Below are 22,190 nucleotides of genomic sequence, written 5' to 3'. Positions count from 1 at the left end.
TGCAGTAGAAAGGTCATGGTAATGGATATTTATTTTCTAGCCCAAAGCTCGCATCATCTCTTGTGAGCCTGGCAGCCAGACTGTGTTGTGTAGGTTATCAGGCTTCTGAAGTGATATCCCATTTGATAACTGCAGGGAGGAACTCTGATTTATTATCAGTGTAGTTTCTCAGTGTCTTCATTACAAGAATCTGTGTCTCTGGTTCTGTTTTTGCAGTTGTTCTAATCATAGCAAGAAACTAGTCATAAGTTGTGCCTCCTTTAGCTCTGAGCTGTCACAAATCTTAATTCTAGCCATGTGGAATTGTTGTGGCAATTGTCTCTAGTTACTATTGTTCAGCTAAAGTTACTGGCATTTGGCTTTTTTGCTGCCTTAACCTGCTTTTCTTCTAGCAATGCTTTGCAATTAAATAATGATTCTTTTCTCCCCTTCCCTGTACACTCTGCCCTCTGCATAAATACTGAGTTGGAAAAAATGTGTCATATTTTACTGTGACTTTGCATGGTACAGGTGACTCTCTTAAAAGACTTGCTTCTCTGTAGTGCAGCAGGTAATGTTTTGTACTGCATATGTAAGGTGAAAGGGTTCAAAATTTTCTTTTGGCCAACTTTGTGGATGATTTCTGCCAGTAAATCGTGCGGAGAAGGATTTTGTTGTGTATGCAAGTTCCAAGCTTTATTGTCCTGAAAAAAATGGTGATTCTACCTGTATTAGAGTTCAGGCTGGCTTAGTCCATGATTTCTTAAAATATTCACATCAGTCCTGTATTTTTACTGTATTAGAAATGAGTGTCTGTGTAGTGGGCTGAAAACATTTGTTTAACTTTACTTTAGAATCCCTCAGATCTTTGGTGTGGTTCCTTGAAGTTTGATCATGTTTTTTGTAACAGCAATTTTGTAACCTGGTGTAATTACCAACAGAAAAGCTGGCAGAGTTAAGCTTGGTTTTAGTCTACTTGTTGGTAGAGGGGACTCGATTTCCTCCATCTTCCAGTATGCTTTGTATCTACCATAAAAAACAGGGCGCTGTAGGTCAGGGTGAACAGGACTCCTGAAATAGCAGCAAACAAACACCTTTTCTGTAGGCGGGAGGGAAGCTGCATGCTAGTGCAAGATGACCCTGCAGTTACTGGGTACTTTGTGCTGTCAATAAACGAATTCTAGTGACAGGAGATTGTGTAAATCCAGTTTTCATAGGCATATGGCTGCACTTGAAGTGTCTCTTGAAGTACTGTGTGGAGTCTTCATGTAGGGAAATTTCCTTTCTCCTAATGTATTTTTTATTTCTTTTAACACTAAAAGAAGGTTTTCACATGTGTTTTAAAGCATTTGTCAGAATGGATTTATTTGAGAGTGTGAATTAGAGAAGCCAGTTCCCCAGTAACCTCCTTCATAAGGAAGCTGCAATCTGTCTCTCTATTCACTTAGAGAGAATTCATAAGAAATTCATTTTTCAGCAATAAGCTTTTTAACTGACTTTTCTTTCTTCTCGGTATTATATTAGAACAATAAAACAAGATCACTTAACATTCGGTCCTATTCACATAGTAGTAAAGTGCAATGGGCGTATCAGTGGTGGCATCAAATTTATTCCAAAGGAGAGGCTGTTTTAGATAGTTTTATGTAATATGAGATTGAGGAAATAATAAAACACGGGTACTTCTATTAAAATTTTCTCTGAAGATGCTCCAAAAGTATGAAGAGCCATCCCTCTGTCCCTTAACATAGGAAAAGAAAGGAAAGTTGGTAGAGGAGCTTCCAGAGAGTAATGGAGAGATTGAGAGCAAGTTGGCAGTGAGTGAAATGGATAGGTTTTGGCTGACTCTTCACTTTTGCTGCCAGGGATTTTCTTTAATTTCAGGATGAACCGTGGACAATTCACACTGACAGCTCAAAAGACTGTTGCTGCAGGAGAATGACTGAGCATTCTTGGAAAAATTCTGATCTTAAAAACCAGAATTTGCAATAATATCTAAACTTAAAACATTTTATCTTCCTTTTTGATTCAGTTTGTATTAATTGTTGTCATAAATCCTAGTGTACTCACCAGAGACTATTTGAATGTGTTATCTGGAAAATCCCTCATACCTTCCTGAACAGGCCAACTGTAGAGCCAATGTCTCCTGCTTTTGGTGGCATTTAGGGAATCTAAAAGAAGTTCTGACCAAGGCCAGGGGGAAATGGTGATTTCTCGAAAATATAAACCAAAGGGGTTTTCATGCCAAGCCTTGTATGCTTCTCTTGGAGCAGAATGACAGTCAGCCTCCTCCTTTAAACCAACAGAAAGCAATATTCATGTTAAGCAGTGTATTTTTATTTTTCATGAGTTGCAGTTAATGACAGTAATGTGTTATTATCAGAGTGATAATAATACAAATTACCTTTAAAAGAAATCTTGTCATTAGTGTTATGCTGCAGAGTTGAGCAGGTTATGCTAAATATTTGTTTGCTTAGATGCAGGATAGAGTGATGCTGGACTCTTATAAAAATACTTGTAGATATTTATAACAAACACTTTCAGTTGCTCAGTTCCATCAAATGTCTAATTTTCTACTGCAGCTGGAAATTTCTTCTGTAATTCCAGCATGTTCAGTGCAGCTATTCACATGAAATTTCATGTATGGAGTACTGTTGTGAAGAGCATGTCATTAAAAAAGCTGTGGTCTGATACCTCTTGATGAAAGCAGTGCAGAGCTGGTGGGGGGCTTCTCTGTGGGGTTGTTTGGGAATTTTCTTTGGTTCCTGGCTGTCTTTCTGCTGCATGATTGTACAGTCAGGAATTCTGTTCAGAATGACAGGGAAACTCAGAGGTGTGTGTTGTTCATCACTCAGTAGCATCATCATCTCCTGTGGACTCTTGGCCAACATCAAACGTTGTCATCCTCTCTCTGAAACCACTGTGGTCATCATGAGCTGTAGAATTCAACTTCATGAACCTTAGGAATCTGAAATTTGGCATCCTCCTTTGTTTACTTAGATTTCATTCTGGTCATGGAATATCCTGCAAAGCCCATATAATTTAGGGAGAGTTGTTTCAAAAGATATTTTTTTTCTTCTCTGTCATGTATTTTATCTAAGGAAAGAATGCCTCTCTCAGCTGGGTCATTTAGAAGTCACATTAAATATTCTTATGTAAGAGGGAGAAATTAAGTATTTTCAGTCTGTTCTGTCAGCATGTTATTCCATTCCATTACTGAAAGGAAAATGCTTCATAGTTCACTAACCTGTCTGGATGCCGCTGTGGGAAATTAACCTTGTAAATCAGCGAGCATTCTCTGGAGCCACCTGATTCCTGGATTCTCTCAGTTTCTTGTTACAAATTGCACGGCATGAGATCACCTATAGGAAAAATTGTGTAGGGAAGGTGGTCCTGCAACAGCAGCAGTGTTTGTTTGTTGTGCACCTTGGGCAGGAGCTGTATGTGTGCCCAGCTCTGCCCTCCACACCCTGCTCGAGCGGGTCACACACCCACTGTGTGAATCCAACAAATAAATGCCACTGTATCTTCCTCATATAGGACAGTGAAGCCTGTGGAGATCATGCTGGTTTCTTAGAGGGGTTATAATCAGCTTTTGATGAAAAGAGAAAAAACAGTGCCTATTTTGAGCCATTGCTTTTAGTTTTGTTTGTGTTGTCTTGCGTGCTGGGCATTAAACTGTCTGCTTCAGAGAGTCGTTTTTTCATTTGTTGTTGCTGTGCTTGTTCTGCTTATGTGAATTCTTGATGGATGTTATTTAAATTCGGGTTTGAAAAATGAAAAATACTGAGGAATCTTTTGAAAGATTTATATTAACTTACAGCGATGTGCAAGTGAAAGATTGCATTTCTCAGCAGAAATACTTTGTGCCTAGGCATGAATGTTTGCATGCCTGCTTTGCAAGGTTTGGTATGCATGAAATAATTTGAAATGGATGTAGTTATTTTATTCCCATATGACTCTTAGGAAAAATTTTTGCTCTTTTCTGTTATCCATTTGCAATATAAAGCTTGGTTTCTTAGGTTTTCTTAGTAAGGATAAATGAAGAATTAACAAGGGCTCATTATCTTAGGAAATATGTGATTGTTCTTGCTGTGTTTGAGTCTTGCTAATAAACATGAGATGGAGGTACTCGTAAGCCACAGAGTGAAAATTCCAGAATAATTGTGGACTTGCAGGTCCCCCTTGCTCAGTCAGTTAGGTGAGGTGTGTATGCTCCTGGCTGTAAGCATAGTACTGTTGCTTAAATTAGTAAGCTCATTCAAATGTTAAATGCCTTGATCAGTTTGAACTGAAGCATTTGTTAGGAGGAACATCAGCTCAGAGGAAAAACTCCCATAATTTTTCCTGTTTGGGGGGTGGGAAGTTGCTTAATCCATTTCATAATACAGTGTGCACTGCAAAATAAGGCAACAGCTGTACTGTGCTTACCTCTGCATAATCTAAAATTTATAAGGAAATAGTTTTATTTCTATATTAACTTGCAGGCATACTGAGTAACGTAACAAAATCTGTTGCATTTATCAGTCTAACCAGAAAGTATTAAGACTGTCATACTGATGTATAGTGCCTAATCAAAGGAAGAACACCCAGTTTCAGATTAAGATCATTAACACTTCGATGTTTTGTGCGACAATAAATCTTCAATGCATCCGAAGTTCTTTGATATTCCAGTGCAACAATAATCCCCTAGTGGTTTTACTAGGATAATTTTATTATTCCTTTCTTCTCAAAGATGATTTGAAAAGCAAATTATAATTATTATATAATTCGGCATTACAATTAAAACAAAACTTCTGAAATATAACAACATTTTGATGTTGTAAATTGTTTCACATTAAGATCAAAATAAGAAGAAAGTCAAAACAGTATCTAAGGGCTTGGGCCTTCTTATTTTAATGAATAATTTCCAAGCCCTAGGTTGCAGATACACTTCATATTTTTTCATATAAGCATGCATGAACTTTTCTGTTGTTACATCTTTGTACTCAAAACCTTTAACTTGGCACAAAGTGTACTAGCTTTTGATGTTTCTCTTTAAGGACACACTGCATCCTTGGTGTTTAGGATTTGCCGTTCTAATTTCAACCCTAACATCAGAAATTCTGTGCAATGTAGGGTAACTTGGGCCCAGCAAAAATAGGACTATTGTGCAAAGATGTAAAAATGCCACTCTGCCCCTCCTTTAAAAACAAACGTTATCAAGAGGTTTCTCTGCTTGGCCATACTCCTTACCATATTCTGACTGAGTCAGAAATCCTGTGAGGACTATTCAGGGAAGTCACTGAGATGAGATGCTCCTGACAGCTTATGGTTTGCTGGATTGCAAAACACATCCCGAGGTGAAATATTCACTTCACAGCAACCATCTCTCATTACTTGCATTGGTGAAACGCTCAGTTCAAGTTTGCAGAGACTGTTTTCCTAGTTAAAATCATTTTGCTGTGAGTCAAGACCAAAAAAATTACTATAGTTCCTGATTTAGAGCAACTTAAGATATTCTTAAATAGTTTTTCAAGTTCTTTCTCCTTTTATTTCCCAAGGAAATTTGATTTCTAGAAGAATGTGATACGGTTTCCCTACAAAGCAAATTTCTAAGCCATGAATTTGAATTTAGAAAAAATCTGAAGCTATGAATTTTGTACTAGAAACAATGTTGTATATATATCCTGTACACATCTATAATCTTTGCACCATTTTCATAAGAGTATATGTAGCTTATTCAAGTAAAATACTGAGGAGTGAAAGAAAAATGCCTAAAGAGTTGGTGTATTTTGAGCTGAGTGGATGTGCAGTAGCATCTTTACAGAGGAAAGATCTTCCCAAGTTGCCTTACCTTCAACCTATCCTTGTTTCTTTGCAAGTTTTGTTTTAGGTCAGACAGATGTTTTATGAAATTACTCTTTGGCTGGTGAAGTCAGCACGACTCTGAAGCAGCTGAGGGGGGAAGTGCTAATTTTGGCTTCTTGTGCAGAGCTGAAGGTTGTGCAGGGGGTGTTCTCAACGTGGTGCTGTTGTAGTCAGCTTCTGTGAATCTACAAGTCCCTTGGCACCACACATTCGAGTGTTTTTACTCATATATCAATGTACAGATGGTCAAGTCGTGGAGAGGTGTTACAGAGGGAATTAAAAGAAGGCTTTTTATTAGCCCACATGTAATTTTTTTTTCTTCACATTAAAGCTATTAATGTGCTGTATCATAATACCAGTGAAACCTTTATAGACTGTTTGGTACTTGCTCTTTTCTTCCCTGAAATCTCTTAAAGAATTTTTACTATAAAAGAATCAAAATTAGCAGTAAGTGTGTCCTTTGCTATGTCTCAGGCTACTCCAAGGTGCACAGATGTTGATGAAGCAGCTGGTAAAACAGGATGCAATCTTCAGAGGTCACATTCACTTTTGGAAGTTTTGGGTTGATCTTTCTTGTCTTGTGACTCTGTCTTGCTTGCCAAAATCAAACTGAAGGTGCAGTGCAGATTTAAATGGAAAGAGAACATGCCTTTAAAATGAGTTAATGGTAAAAGCTGACATTTAATGTCCCAACCCCCGTGTTAATGACACTTTCTAGTAAAGGCTAGAAAGCCTTGATGATGGACTGCTTAAACAGCTATGTGCAGAGCAAAATATTGTGTGCTGTGCACTTGAAGAGGGATCAAAAACCTGCATTTTTTAATGCAGTTCAGGTTGCCATTTTTCCTCTGAGAGAATGGACCCGTTCTCCTGAAGGATTAGCCCAGGTTTAAGGCTTTGAGCTCTGTGTTTCTGTGCTCAGGTAGCCATTCTCCCAGCACTGTGGTTCTCATTGCGAAGTTGATCTAGATGACATCAGGTTTTGATTTTTGGTGGGGGAAGAAATAGCAAGGGAAGAGCAAAAGGAACAACTTGATTTTGATGCTAAGACCAGAGAGACTGTAAAGATGGGAGTGAGGAAAGCAAACACGCTTTTCTTTCTTTGCTGTTGGTTACAGAAAAAAGCTGTCTTGATTTTGGGGGTTTTTTTGTTTGTTTGGTTGGGTTTTTTGGTTTTTGGTTTTGGTCTTTATTTTGTTTGGTTTTGTTTTTTTCTCCTGGCTTTCAGTTAATGACTTAGGTAAACCTCAGTCTCAATGTCGTGCCTAGCTAAAATACTTGGAATAACTGTGGGATAACCAGATCTAAAACATGTCTTAAGAGAGCAATGGAAGGCATTAGGAAATAAATAATCTAGAAGTGGGAATGAAAAATGTTAATTCTGGGATGCTGGGGTAATGACAGCAGGCAAGTTATAAAATGAACTGAAAAATCTTTTGTATTTTAGACTTGTTTCATTGAGTACTTGGAATTTGATCACTGGCTGAAGAATGCACTGGTTTCTCTTTTGGGTAGATGATTTGCAGTATAAGACCATGTGTGATGAATGATGGTCAGAGGTGGAGGGAGGACTAGGTCAAAGGATAATCAATGACAGGAATGAAGAAAAGGACAAAACCAACAAGCATAACTATTGAAAGGATATGATGCTATAAGCTTGGATCTAAGGCATTACTTTGCTAAGTTCTATTAATATTTATTTTGTTAAGCACACAATAAACACCATTTGTAGGAACCATTCTCATTATGGTAAAGGATCTATTTTTCATTCCTTAATAAGATTAGTTCTGTTTCCTCTCCTTTTCTCTATTGCTGTGCTTTGATTCTGGCGTTTTTGCACTTGAAACGACTTCAGTTAAAGGGCAACGAAGGATTTTTTAACCTTTCTAAAGATCATGACAGTGTCCCACAATTAATTTTAGTAACTAATAATAATATTGCATGTATCCAGTGGAAATGAAAAGGTTGCATTGTGATTTTTGTGTAGCATGAGGTGATGTTGAAAACAGCAGTTGGAATACAGTTTGCAAAAGCAAAACTGTATCTTAGAACTGTCAAACAATATAGAATTCCTTAAATATCTTTATCCTGTATAAAGTTAAGGTGTGGTATTCAGTGAAGTTAGTGGAAATTGGAGGGATTTGCTACTGTACAATCTCGTGCCTATTGCAATTAGAAGAATAATGAGATTTTAGTAAATCAAAACGTAGTTTTCATTCAGTTTGGACTTGGATATGTAAATTACTCATGTTGAAAAAAAAATGGATTAGAGATTGTAAATGTTTAGAAGCTGAAGTATATTCCCTGCTTTGGCTATAAATAAGGAATATCATACACAAAATGAATTATTCTGAACGCCCGTTGGAGGCCTTCGGAGTTAACCTTACAGGGCTCATGGTATCAAAACTGGGAGGAACTATCCTGTATCTTTTCTCTTAATTATTGTTCGTTAGAACTTTTATTATTATGGATTACTCAAATAATCCACAGGAATAATAGAATAGGCATGATGATAGGATGATATGGCAGTATTTTTTTTGATAATTATTCTATTATGCTCCATGACTTGAGAAAGGAAAATATTTAAATTATCAATCATATTCTTGAACTAAATCTTGATATCAGTACGGAAGGCTACACATGATTTCAAATGTATGACCTTTGACTGTATGTTTAAAATACGTTAATTATAAGTACATAAAAATATTCCAAAGACAATAACCATGGTAATTGTAGTTAATGAATTCAGTCTTTTGGAGTGGATAAATTAAGCAAGCAGAGAAAAACTAATGAGGAAGCATTCACAGAATGCAGAAATTGTGCCTAATGCGATGTAAACAATTATAGGCCCTATCCTTTATCTACTTTATAATGTTAAATAAGGCAAAAAGTTAAACCCAAGCATGTTAATAGAGCACAAAATTCATCTAATTAAATATTCTGAAGATAAATTATAAGGTGGGTTCAGTGGCACTCAAACTGGCACCAAGCAAACTAATAACAAGGCCAAAACCTCTGGGGAGAGTAGTGAAAGGTCCCAAGGTTTTTTGTGGAGAGTTACAATGAAAAGTGTGTTTACAAACTTAAGTCTCATGTTGGCAGCTGCTCTAATTCTCTAGACTCCATCCATTTCCCCAGTGCAGTGTTTTGGTGGACACATGGTTATCATCTAAATAATCTTGGACTTCCTCCTAATTGTTCTGACTTTTTTTTCTGTGTGAGAGAGACAATTCTGGGCCAGGCATTGTTCCCCTTGCTCTGGTTTTCATGGCTCTGCTCTAGTACTTTTATGTGGTGTCCACTATACTCAGAAGATCAGGGAAATGTCTTCTTTTTGGCAGTATTTCCTAAATTGAATGTCTATCATATATTGGTCAGGCAGACCTGGAATTTTTAAGACAGGATAACCCACTTGGTTTGCCTAGTAGCTTGGAAGATAATAAACGTGATGAACAAATCTCCAGTAACTCTAAATGGAGTTACCTGGATATACTAACTCTAAATGGAGTTACCTGGATATACTGAGATGAGAACAAGTCTGAGGAGTTCAAGAAGAGACTGTAAGAAAAGCTCTTGAATGTTGACCTCTTAGATGTTGATGTGAAATGAGGAGACAGGGGAAGGAGGCAGCTCTTAGGAACAGAATTATTCCTTTTTTCCTCTATATGCCTGTTTAAGTACTGCCTTCCCTTAGGGGGATAACTCAAGCAAACACCTGTTGGATGCCATTGTGTTTTCATGGATGATTTAAGGATCGCTGCCCATTTCTAGTGATCCTGTTTGGAAGTGATTTAAAATGTGCAGTAGTGTAGGCGGAAAGTCAAGCTAGAGCTGCTGTGACAGTGCTTCCATCATCTGTCAGCATCCTGAGTGTTGTGAGCTAAACCTGAAATTTGATTTGAACTGCCTGATATCTGCCAAGGGGCAGGATATCATTGCTAGAGAGAAATCCTCTCATCTTCCGTGACTACATCCCCAGTCAGATGTAAGAACAGTTTGGTATCCAGAGGTGAATGGCACTGGACCTTTACAAGGCACAGAAATCATCCATATCCCCATCCTTTTAAGGAAAAGGATTCTGAGCAGAGGGCCCTTTGACTCTGCAGCAGAAACTGTTTGGAAAAACTTGCTTTAATAATAAGATTCTGACTGAAGAGTTTTGCAGAGGATGGTTTGCTTATGGAAATGGTCAAGTGGTTGTTCTGGTATTTGGACAGCAGGTTACAAAAAGAGGAAAACTAATGAAAAGTTCAGAAGCCAAAGCTGGAGAGAGGTTCAGAGTAACCCAAAATTGCCATCCAAGATTCTGGGGAGGAGGGTTGTAATCTTTCTGAAATATTACTCTGCATGTACTCCTTAACTAATACATTGGGTGTGTTAGACCAAACCAGACAATTAATTTTTAACACAGAAGGACTTTGAGGACAACTCTGACACCCAGAGGAAAGAAAAGGCTTTATGGAAAGTTTCCATCTTCGAATCACTGCTAAAGTAGAAGTGCTGTTTTGTTAGTGGAAAATATCAGTGAAATTTAAAATAATGGTGTATTCCTGAGAGGTGTCACTACAGTAAATCCCCTTTGTGGAATAGTTAAGTCACAATTGAAATTTGGTGCTGTGCAGTAGTCCATTGTTCTGGTACTTAAACTCTTTAGGGAACAGTCCCCATGAGGGGTAATGATTTGCTGGTGGCCAAGAAATGTATTTTCTGTATGATCCAGGTGGAGAAGTAAAGGAAGAAATGCTGTGAAATAGACACATTTTTTGTACACCTGAAAAGAGACTTGTATGTGATATGCAGGCAGATATCAGCTTTAAATTCGATGTAGTCAATGTTAATGGTATTAACATACAGATCTTTATCAGCAGAGGTGTTTACAGGCTTCTTCTATTTTCCTGTCCATTTGCTTCAGTGTAGCAGTGTGAGATCAAAGCCCAAGGCTTTGCAGACTGGCTCCTCATTTGTGCCCCTGGGTGTGTGATCATTATTTGATACAGGAAACAGGCAGACCTGAGAAATAGTGAGAATTCCAGCACAGGCGCTCCTGCTGCATGTGCTGATACATCCGTTGTATGGGATGGAGACTGCCCACTTGGTTTGAGGATTTGCTTCCAAGCACCTTATTTCTCTGAGATGGTGTTATTTTCTATGTATATGTGCCTCTATGGCTATAGCTGCAAAGAGTTTAGTCTGAATAGTATTCATAGGTTTGATTGTTTCCTGCTCTCTCTGACTTTGTGGTGCACAAGTCAACCTAAATGTCTCAATAATGAATTATTGCTGGGTAATTAATCAGCTTCCCCTGCTTTAGACAGTTGCCTCCTAGAACTTACCATAATTCACCTCCATCAGCCAAGACATACAGACATTAATTGCCTCATAATATTGTCAGGAAGATGTCAGGTAGTACTGACAGGGTGTGAGTGCATCTCATTGATCTAAGCAAAATTTGTTAGTGTTTTGCCCCTAATCTCATTCTACACATTTATCTTGCCAGTGCCATGAGCTGGACTGAGGACACATCATCAGGGTGCAGTCAGGAGCAGTCTGTCCAAATGAACAGTGATTTCAGATTTGCAATGGGAAGTGAGTAATTCCCCAGCAGGTAAGTCACAAAACCAGTTACTGACAGCTGGGATAGTGGAAATTCTCCTTGCAGTGGCCTTGTTTTAAGCACCAAGATGAAAATATAATGCATGCTTAGAAGGTGCAAACAATGTCTACTCTCATTTCATACAGTGAAATTTGCTCAGCTTCATCTTGGAGCACTGGAGATATTTTAGTATTTCAAAGTGTATCAAACTATTTGCCCAGTATTTGGAAAAGCTACTCAGATTTAATGGAAATGTTTCTATTTCAGACCCAAACCACTTTGATATTTGTTAATTTTATTAGTGTATTGAAGTTCATTGACACTGGAAAAAGTGATCCTGTTCCTTCAATTAATAATACCACAGTAATTGCCTTTTTATTAATCTTTATTTGGATGCCTCCCTGTCCCTATGGAACAATGGGTTTGAAGATGCAGTGAGGTAGAACACTGGAAGGAAAAAGCCAGGCTAAATATTCCTTGAAATAAATAGGCCTCTTTTCCTTGACTTCAAAGAAAAAAAAAAACCTAATTAAATACATTTGAGGGGAAGAGGAAAAAAAATGAGAACCTTTGATTTGAACACACTTTGGAGCAGAGCATGGAGAGATAGGAGAATGATCTCTGTGAGATGAATAAGTTGCCTCTCCTGCTGCATTTGTTTTGGGGGTGGGTGACTCATTTCTTGAGGATTCTGTTTTTAAAAGTTGGATTTGACTTGGTTGATATTCCTTTCAGCATCTAGATTTTCTATTTGGGCATGTATTTTCCACGTTGACTTTAATGATCATAGTGTCAAAAAGTCAATATGCTGTTGTAGAAGTAAGAAGTTTTCCTGAGTACTTGATTCCAGGGAGGAGAAACAGAAGAAAATAAGTAAATACTGTTGCAGTTTGTCTATTTAAAAGCTCTATTTAATATATTTTTTACCGTGTTGATTGCTGAGTTTAATCAGAGTCCGAATAGATTTCAAACCTTCTCTCCAGTTTTAGGAAGCTTGGAGATGGCAATTTCAAGATTACCTTATCTTGTTGGCGTGGTTTCTTTCTAGGAAGGCTAAATGGTACATCAGAATCTACTTTGTTGTTCCAGAAGCATCAGTACTTCATGGTATTGTGGAAAAGTTCAAGTCATTACCGTGCCAACCCGTCACAGTTAATTTTTTGGCAAAATGAATCCATAACGACACATGGCTTCAATCGATTTCTTATGCAGATTCTGCAGTAGATGTGCAGATCTGTTGATTAGCTCAGCCTGTTGGAAGTGTGGGGTCTGCCCCATTTGTTGTCCTTGGGGACAATCATGGCTGGGTTATTTCTGTGGGCCTCTCAGCTCACAAGGAAATGCCCTTCAGCTCTTACCCTGACTCAGATCAGCATGAGGAACATCATGACATTATAGTTATTTTTTTTAAAATGTTTTTCATGTATTTGTCAACTTGTACTGGTGCTGCATAAATTCATTAGGAGTCTTTATGGAGTACTGAGCACGGTTGTGGTAAATGAGTTTTGCAGGTGTGGATTGGTGGAATTGCAGTTTGCCCTGCAGTGTGTTTTAGTCTCCTTTGTGAGTGTTTCCCCACCCCTCACCAGGCTGTAATATGTATAAGTGCCTAAGTGAGCAGTTATTTACCTGTGGCAAGTCTGTTGTACCTAAACTCAGGAAACTGTACACCTCCTGGTCCTATTTACCTTGATCTTATTCCATAAAATATTCCTGCTGATAATCTGTGCAGCTCAGAGGCACTGAAAGATGATCTGCAAAAAGAGGGAATACTTGCTCTGAACTCTATGGAGGCCCTCTGTAGTAGTTTGAAGGCAAAACAAATGAGAGGCTCCAAGTCAGAGATACAATTTAATAGGAAAAAAGAAAAAAGGAAAGAAAGTAAAATAAAATCGATGCAATAATACAAAAGACCACTGACAGAGTCAGAATACAACCTGAGCGTAGTGATGGAAGCAGTCCAGATGAGGTGGTCTTCCTGAAGCAGTGATCCTGTAGAAAGGTCTGGTAGCTCGGGTCCTCTGGGAATCCAGTGGGTAAGCGCCCCTCTGGTGTTCAGAGTCTCAGCTTATATCCAGGCTGGAATGCTTGGTTTCTCCCTCTGGGCGGAGCATCCCACAATGGGATGGTGAGTCATGTGATAAGGCCTGATGGGCCCATTAACAGGAGGTAGTCCAGGAGGGGGTTATCTGTGAGCTGTGTAGCAAAGGTGCTGATGGCCCATTAACAGAAGATAAGCCAGAGTGGAGGAGGCAGGGAGCACTGCCTCACCTGGTTTCAACAGTTCATGAAGATGGTGATAGAATATACTTCAACCCAGGACACCCTCAGGAGTCATTCTGATTGATGTCTAGGGATTTCACAAGGATTTGACATGCTTGATCTTGAGCTTGTAATTAATTGTCAGAGTTGCTATCAGCTTTAGAAATGGGTTTCTACTAACTGGCCAAAAAAAGCAATATTGGGCTTTGAAACTGTTGCCGTTTATGTGTGAAATCAATTGCACCAAGTGCATGTTGTTTTCATGAGTAACAAAAAGGATCCTGTTCTGTAATGTCATCGCATTTGTTAGAAAATGTTAGCACCTCTCATTTCACAAGGCTTTTTTTTTTTTTTTTTTTTTGTATACGGCAAGGATGCATTAAATTTAGTCATGTGCAGAAAGAAATCTGCAACTGGATACTCCTTGTAAAGGCTCTAGATATGTGTGATTTCTCTGTATTTTAACATTTATTTGAATACAATAGATGAAGCTGGTCAGATGATGAAAGGGCTCTTTGGCTATTGAAAGTCCTCTTGCCACCGCATCTCTCCTACTGTCAGTGTATGCCTGCTAGTTAATAATAGCTTGAAACTGGTATAGTTTCAAGCTATTTTTTCGCCATTTCCCTCTTGGTTGCAATAAAAAGAACAGGTTCTATTAGGGGAGCCTTTCTTCCTGCAAGTAAATCGATGTTTAGTGAAGAGAAAATGCATGGCAGTGGTGGAAACTTAGCAGAGCTTCCTGCTCCTGCTGCACTGCTCATCATCCCATTTATCCATGGGGAAGCAGGGCAGTGTCTCTCTTTAGGATATCATGACCTGACTCGGGGAGATTTACCTGGTGGTCCCACCCCAGAATGGTCCATAGGAAGCCTGGCAGGCTGCCAATTTCTTGCTTAGACCGAGGAATCTAAGGGGCTACAACCAGGAGAATATGTTCTGCCTGTGTTACGTGATAGACATGAGCAATGTGTTATCACAGAGATGTGACATGGACCTTGTTAGGCCCAGCAGATGTTTTAGTCCTGGCTCTCCTACTCTGAATGTGAGAGCTGGAAACATGCTGGTAGTGTAGTGCACATCCTCAGAGGATGGAAGGTAATTTGACAGCTCACTTTAACCCTCTTCAATAATGTTGACTCTTCTGGCATCGATTTGTTGAGAATGTGGCTTCTCATGTGGAAAACTGAGACTTTTTGTAGTAAAAATAAGGATTTCTTTTCCTGATTTGGTTTTCTTTTTTTTCCTGGCTTAGGTTAGAAGAGAGAAATATTTGAATGTAGCATTAACGTGTTTAATTTCTAAGCTTTATTTGGAGACTTTGAAATAGTGAAAATACGTAAGCATTATTGAAGGAATAAAGTGTTCTTGTTTGATGCATTCGACTGTTCTTTTCTTTCTGAAAATCTGTGTTTTTAGAGATACCAGGCAGTACTTTTTCCTTTAGCAGTACCAGAGTCCTGCTGTCTGTCTCAAGAGAAGCCAAAAAAGGTCAGATAAGAACTGTTTAGATAAGATAGGTGGCATTTCTGTCAGTTCTCAATAGCCGGTGAATCAGATGAGGAGCTGCACAAAACTGAAAACAAACAAGTAATGTTGCTCTGTCCCTGTCCCCCAAGTCCAAAAAATCCTCTCAATGCCCTCAAGCTGCTGTCTTAGTGAAGGGAATCTTTTCTCTTGAGTGCAAATTTAGAAAATGTTTTGTTGTACTGGTTATGTTAATTAAAGCGATGTTTGTTTTACAAGACAGCGATTCAGAGGGCTGTCCTGCTCTGCATAATTACCTGTCACAGCAAAGAGAATATATTAAGATGGGAAACTGAGATTGGTGTAAAATTCTGTCTTATCTGCAAGGTATATCAGCAGTGTATTTCATAGAGCTTGATTGTATCCAAGATTCCAGGGGGCTCCTGGTGTCAGGTGAGAATCTTTCTTTATGGAAAGCACTTGCTCTTTTCCTATTGTTATTGGTGAGCTAAAAATACTATTTTTTGTTGCTTCTTGTAGCAAACCAAGTGCGAAATGTGAGCTGTAACAGCACTGCCTAAGCCTCTCTGGCAGCCTCATGCAGTAGCCTGCTTTTAATATTGGTTGGTAAGATGACAGCACTTTGCTGCCAGTCTGTGAGGTATCCATGTAACGTGGGTTATCTTTGCTCAGGTGCCTGGAGACTTGTTCTTACAAGAGATACAAACAATGCATTTGAGAATTGGGCACATCTGGGACATTTTATCTTGCTCTTGGAGAAAAAGATCAAATGCTCCACAGCCTGTTTCTCTTAAATAGCAGAAAATCCCAGCATGGATTGAAGATTTGACCCCCATTAAAATACATCAGATCTAACATAGCTGTGTGGTTTTAGCTGTGTACATAAATACATAACTGCAGATGAATATTTAAGCACTCCTAGTGTAAATAGAAATACGCAGATGCACATGCTAGGCATACTCATGCATGCCTACAGCTGCAGAGAAAATGTACAGCAGGCAAAGGACTTTCGGATACAATGAAATGAATGGCTTTATTAAGATCTTAGTTCCTCATTAAAAAATACTGAGAAGTAGAACTTGTATGAAAGACTAAAGCTGGGATTTCAAATTAATGTGTATGATAGTCAATATGAACTCAATTCTGAAATGTAAGAGTGTCTATGGAGATCTGTTGAACTGTGTTCATATATATCACTGTTTCTTCTTGTCCCAAGTTTTTTTTTTTTTAATTTGGGTTTGCCATTGTGCAGTTTTAGGAAGGTTAATATTTAGTGCAATTTAGAAGTCCTAAAGAAAGCAATTGTTTTAATACAAGACATTTCTCCCATTGTTTTAAGAGGAAAAAATGATCGTGTGTCAATGGTATGGACTCTTATTCTCCTGCTTCAGTATTCAATTATTTTGATTCTTCTAAATTTTCAGCATCATGTGCATATGAAATTGGCCTCTTAAGTGATAGATATTTTTTGAAGGTTTGCTCAATTGTGCTTTCAGATTTTTCATTCACCTTCTGTTGGCTTGGCTGGGTCTGCATACACAAGTGCATGAACTGAACTATCATTAGCAAGTGGTGGTTCAGTTTTTCCTCTTCTACTCTTTGTGGCCTCTAAGTTTTTCTTGTCTGCTGTCTTTGCAAACCAGTTTTTCTGCAGGGTCACTTTAAATCACTCGGTGTAACAAACCTGAGTATGACAAATGTGTGCATTAGGGAATGTGTCTTGCTTGTTGTGGCCATCAAAATAGGTTTCACATGGTAGAAATTTGATAGTATATCTACAGTTCTCAAATCTTGCTTTTGCCAGTGTCCTTGAGTTCAGTTTTTTAACAGTCACGATGAGCTACTGACTAGCTGGCATTGAAAAAATTTGACTTTATCCTCAGGGGCCACTGTAGGCTTTGTTCTGATAAATACTTGTCCAAACATCCCCATTATTTTTTCTTCAAGACAGAAAAATGTGACACAGGGTGCTGTGCCTGTTATCTCCCACCTAGACTTGTTTGGTTGTGTTTTTTTGGTTGTTTGTTTTTGTTTTTTTTCTTTGAGAGAAACTTCAACCTTTTTATTCATTGGCCTGGTAAATACTTTATCAATGTATTAAGGTCCTTTAATTAGTGTGGATTTTTTTTAAAGCTTAAAATAAAAATCAGGGAAATATTCTAGTTGTATGATTTACATGGTTGGTTCTACTCCAGAAGAAAGCTTAATTGTTGAAATATTTCTGAGTTCCTGTGTTCTGATTTCTTGAGTAGTCTGTGCTAAGTCTTGAGCAGAAACTTGCAGAAGAGCTGCAGGATTGAAGGAGAGCAGAAGTGCCACAAAGTAAAGTTCTCCTGGGAAATCTTATGGAGGTTAAGCAAGTGCAGCAGGATTTGAGCAATGCTGCTTAGTCCATTTGTTCATGTGTGGATGCCAGGGTGGAGGAGACTGGAACTGGGAGCCAAGATCGCTTAGAGGTGTGTCTGTGAGAGAAGCCAACTGCAATCTGCTGGTTTCTGGTGACTTTAGAGGTACCTGTCCAGTGTTAGTCCTGTCTCGTACTGAAGCAAACTATTGATCACCTGGCCAAAAATGTTGTGGCTTTAAAGAACTTCCCCAAACTTTAGGGAATAGTGAGACTGTCATTAAGAAAGAGATATAATTCCAAGCACTTTCTCTTGGTTTTAAATGCTGACTTCATGGGGTTTTTCCCTAAGAGTAGGAGAGCTTCATGTAAGTCTTGAAACTGCTGGTGGTTGATAGGCTTTTATTTATTTAATCAGGGCAGTGCATGTTACAGAACTGACAGCAAAGGGATCAGGACTGGAAATATTTTTTCTAGACATCAACATGCTGCTGTGCTGTTGGGAGAAAGTGGAGATTGCTTTGCCAGCACCATCTGGGAGCCTCTGCTTGGCTGTATGGTAGGCAGACCTTTTGTGAATCAGAGGAGAATTGCCTTTGGAATAAAGCCTCTTGGTGGCAGGTTTTTTTAATCTGCTGCACTGACAGAATTGCTCCATCTTGTCCTCTTAATGCAAGCGAGTGTGCCAAATCTGACTGAAGGGATCTGTATCCAGGAGAGAAGGAAATGGTGATGCCTCTGAAAGGTGCTTGCCTTCTTTTGCGAGACAAAATAAACTTTTGGTGGCTTTGTGGGGCTGCAGCCGGCGCTCTTGGGTTATATATTCTTCTTATATAAATGTAGTACACACTTTAAATTTATTGTTGGAGGAAAGAATAGAAATGTTGGCTGTGACTTGCAGAGGCAAACAGCGTATGCTGTGTGTATAATTGTCAATTTCCTTAAAAATAATGTTTCAGAGTCTGTTGCTCCTCAAGATGGTGGCAGAGATACCGGGGTGCCCCTGGTGGGCTTCAGGGGTGGAGGGATGGATACAGTGTTTGCCTGTGGAAAAGGTGGGGTGGCGAATATATCGAGTTGTATGAAATAGCATTTACAGAACTTGCAAATAAGAGCTTCAACTGTTCAAGCTTCCTGCCCTGAAGTGTTTGTGATTTAGTCTCTCCTCTCTGAAGAGCACTTACGTAGGTTTTTTTTTTTTCCTGTGTGGGGCAAGGTGGAGAAGAAAGAAGCGGGTATGAAGAGAGCAAATTGAACAGCCAATACTGCCAACAACCAGTAACATCTTCAAAGTTTACCTGCAGCTTGTAAATTAAAAATGCCAAGTCTTCCTTGTGCTGAAGTGAAGCACGCAGCCACCAAACATACACCTGGTGACTGCAAGGAGAGATGGCAGACATTTTAACTGGTACCTTTTTCCAGTGGTCTTGAATTAATATACTTCCTTGAATGATCCAGGAGTATTTGTACACAAGTTCTGATGGCCATCTGCAGTTGCTTAAAGTATTTCCAGTGTTTTTCTTTACTGCAGCTCCAAGTTGGTTGGAACCAGTATTCTATCTGCCTTTGGAAAAAATGTAGTAGATTCCAGCAGAAATTAAATTTCTCTATGGAAATACGAGTGAGGAAATTGAGGCTTGAAAACACTCCCATTCAATTGTGATTGAAGTTCAGTCACAATTTGGGCATTGAGCAACACCCTGGAACGTTCACATCTAAGTAGCATCTGATCTTGTAGGGCTTGGTAACGTGTTAGGGAAGATTTGAGTGGAATCTAGGTATTTTTGGGCAGTGACATTATTCTGAGGGAGTTTTGGATTCTCTTAGGCACCAGTAGTACCCTAGTACAGCTCCTGCAGGCAGTGGTCTTGTTTCAAATACATCAGAACTTCATTTGCTTTACTGAATATGGAGCAATGTGGTATGAGAAGTGGGTGCAGTTTGAAATAGAATTCCCGTATTTGTGGAATTTAGGTGTTACGCTGGGGAAGAGCCACCAAAAGAACTGTTAGACAAACAATGAAAATAGGCAATAAGGTGTGGATTTTTGGTGTAGCTTGTCTCCCTGTTGAGCTAAAGAAATATTTCCAGATAATGTAGAAAGGGGCGATGATCTTGCGGCTGAACTACTCTGCCTGCAACAGCCTTCAGGGCACAGTGCTGAGCCAGATCATCAGTGCCATTTTGTAGCCTTTGTCTGATAATCCAGGTTTCTTCTTTTCAAGGGATTGCTGAAGAAAGCGTGCCTGAATTCCTTTAAATATTTGTGGTGACCAGTAGTTAAACAGGAGAGTGCGCACTTACAGACGTGTCAGTTGGAAAACTCCATATTAAGGAAGCTGAAAATGACTTTAAATACAAATATGGAACTTGGATGTTGACAGAAGTGCTGTAAAAACCATTAAATGTTGGGAGCGTTTAGAAGACATGAAGGCATCAGGGGTAAGTAAGGAGCAGTGGGAAATGTCCCAGTGGCTCGTGAGAGCCTTGTGAATGGGCAGGAGTGTTTAGAGCATGACTGAACATCAAGAATGATGGGAAGACATTGTATCCTGGGTGCTTTGTTTTAATAGCCACAAGAACACTATCAGTACTAAGGAAGTATTCAAGTGAAAGAACTACTGGAATAGTTTCAGAAAGTAATAGAACAGAGGATCTTGTAACCTTTCAAATCCGATTTTGTTGTATGACACTTCTTTGGATGGGAATGTTTTAAAATTGCTCTTAAGTACACAAAAATAACAAAACCTATCCAAACAAGCAAACTCCATGTACGTTTACAAAAAAACCCCCAAAAACCTATGAATAGAAGCCTCCCATCAAAGGGGTGAAAATATTAGGACGAAGAATTCCCCCATGTAGAATAGCATTTCCAGGAACAAGAACTCATTGCTTAGAGCACCAAACAAATAATTTGTTTGTAGACAGAATCCAGAAATGCCGATCTTTATGTGCTATATCTTTGAAACTGAGTGATATTTTCTTCTGATCATTAAAAGCATATACACAAGCTATTTATACAGCTGGTACTAATGACTTAAACTTGTGATCAGTCACACTTTTCCTTGGCAGTGTATCTAGTTTAAGGATAAATGAGTACAGGTGGGTGCAGAGTTAGAGCTGAAGAAGCAGAGCATTAGTAAGTGTTCGGCTGATCTTGATTGAGCCACAGTCAAGAGTAAAAGACCCCTATGAGCAATTACAGACATATTGTTTCATAATTTATAATCACTCAATTGATTCTAATTTGATGGACAGCTACTCTGACAACTTGTGTTTTGCTTTTCTCATTTATTTTCTGGTTTATCTAACTCTGAATTAAAAAAAGAAGCACGATGCCAGGCAGAGGGAGTTGGGCACAAAGGAATGGCCCTTAGAAAAGGGAAACTGAACTCACCTGCCTAGGTGCCTTATGTCAGTTTGTAGGAGGTCTTTGGCCCTCAAAGGGAAGCCAGGCTTCCAGCTTGTGGAAGCTTGCATCTGAAAGGAATCCTGATTCATTCGGGGTTGTAGGTGGCCGAGGCCGAGTGCCCGGCAAAGGGAGTTGGGCACAAAGGATTGCCTGCTTCCAAGGGTAAGTAAAGTAACCTACCTAGGTGACTGATGTCAGTTTGGAGGAGGCCTTTGGCTCTCCAAGAGAAGCCAGCCTTCCAGCTTGTGGCAGCTTGCATCTGGAAGAAATCCTGTTCCGTTCGGGACTGTAGGTGGTCGAGTCCGGGTGCCCGGCAGAGGGTGTTGGGCACAAAGGATGGCCTGCTTCCAGGGGTAAGTAAAGTCAGCTGCCCAGGTGCCTGATGTCAGTTTGTAGGAGGCCTTTGGCCCTCCAAGGGATGCCGGGTTTCCAACTTGTGGCAGCTTGCATCTGGAAGAAATCCTGTTCCGTTCGGGATTGTCCGTGGCCGAGGCCGGGTGCCCGGCAGAGTGAGTTGGGCACAAAGGATGGCCTGTTTCCAGGGGTAAGTAAAGTCAGCTGCCCAGGTGCCTGATGTCAGTTTGTAGGAGGCCTTTGGTCTTCCAAGAGGAGCCAGGCTTCCAGCTTGCGGCAGCTTGCATCTGGAAGAAATCCTGTTCCGTTCGGGATTGTAGGTGGCCGAGGCCGGGTGCCCCGCAGAGTGAGTTGGGCACAAAGGATGGCCTGTTTCCAGGGGTAAGTAAAGTCAGCTGCCCAGGTGCCTGATGTCAGTATGTAGGAGGCCTTTGGCCCTCCAAGGGAAGCCAGCCTTCCAGTTTATGGCAGCTTGCATCTGGAAGAAATCCTGTTCCGTTTGGGATTGTAGGTGGCCGAGGCCTTGTGCCCGGCAGAGGGGGTTAGGCACAAAGGATTGCTTGCTTCCAGGTGTAAGTAAAGTCACATGCCCAGGCGCCTGAAGTCAGTTTGTAGGAGGCCTTTGGCCGACCACTCGAAGCCAGGCTTCCAGATTGTGGCAGCTTGCATCTGGAAGATATCCTGTTCCGTTCGGGATTGTAGCTGGCTGAGGCCGGGTGCCCGGCAGAGGGAGTTGGGCACCAAGGATGGCCTCTTTCCTGGGGTAAGTAAAGTCAGCTTCCCAGGTGCCTGATGTCAGTTTGTAGGAGGCCTTTGGCCCTCCACGGGAATGCAGCCTTGCAGCTTTTGGCAGCTTGCATCTGGAAGAAATCGTGTTCCTTTTAGGATTGTAGGTGGCCGAGGCTGGGTGC

General features: G+C 39.8%; 1 long non-coding RNA gene across 3 annotated transcripts in view; it reads left to right on the top strand.

The window, feature by feature from the left end:
• Positions 1 to 18,945, top strand: part of LOC136304809 (uncharacterized) — a 32,140-nt gene extending 13,195 nt beyond the window's left edge. The window contains exons 2-3 of one of the 3 annotated variants that reach the window (XR_010724826.1): positions 11,324 to 11,431; positions 18,730 to 18,945. This is a non-coding gene — a long non-coding RNA (uncharacterized lncRNA). Of the gene's footprint in view, positions 1 to 11,323; positions 11,432 to 12,402; positions 13,363 to 18,729 lie in introns of those variants that run through there. The other 2 variants (XR_010724824.1, XR_010724825.1) reach the window with 2 other exon arrangements.
• The last annotated feature ends 3,245 nt before the right edge of the window (positions 18,946 to 22,190 follow it).

This window comes from Chamaea fasciata, unplaced genomic scaffold (assembly GCF_029207755.1).
Source record: "Chamaea fasciata isolate MVZ Bird 193981 ecotype frontalis unplaced genomic scaffold, bChaFas1.0.hap1 SCAF_183, whole genome shotgun sequence".
NCBI lineage: Eukaryota > Metazoa > Chordata > Aves > Passeriformes > Sylviidae > Chamaea > Chamaea fasciata.
Note: the sequence above shows the minus strand (reverse complement) of the source record. Positions and strands in the feature narration are given on the sequence as shown.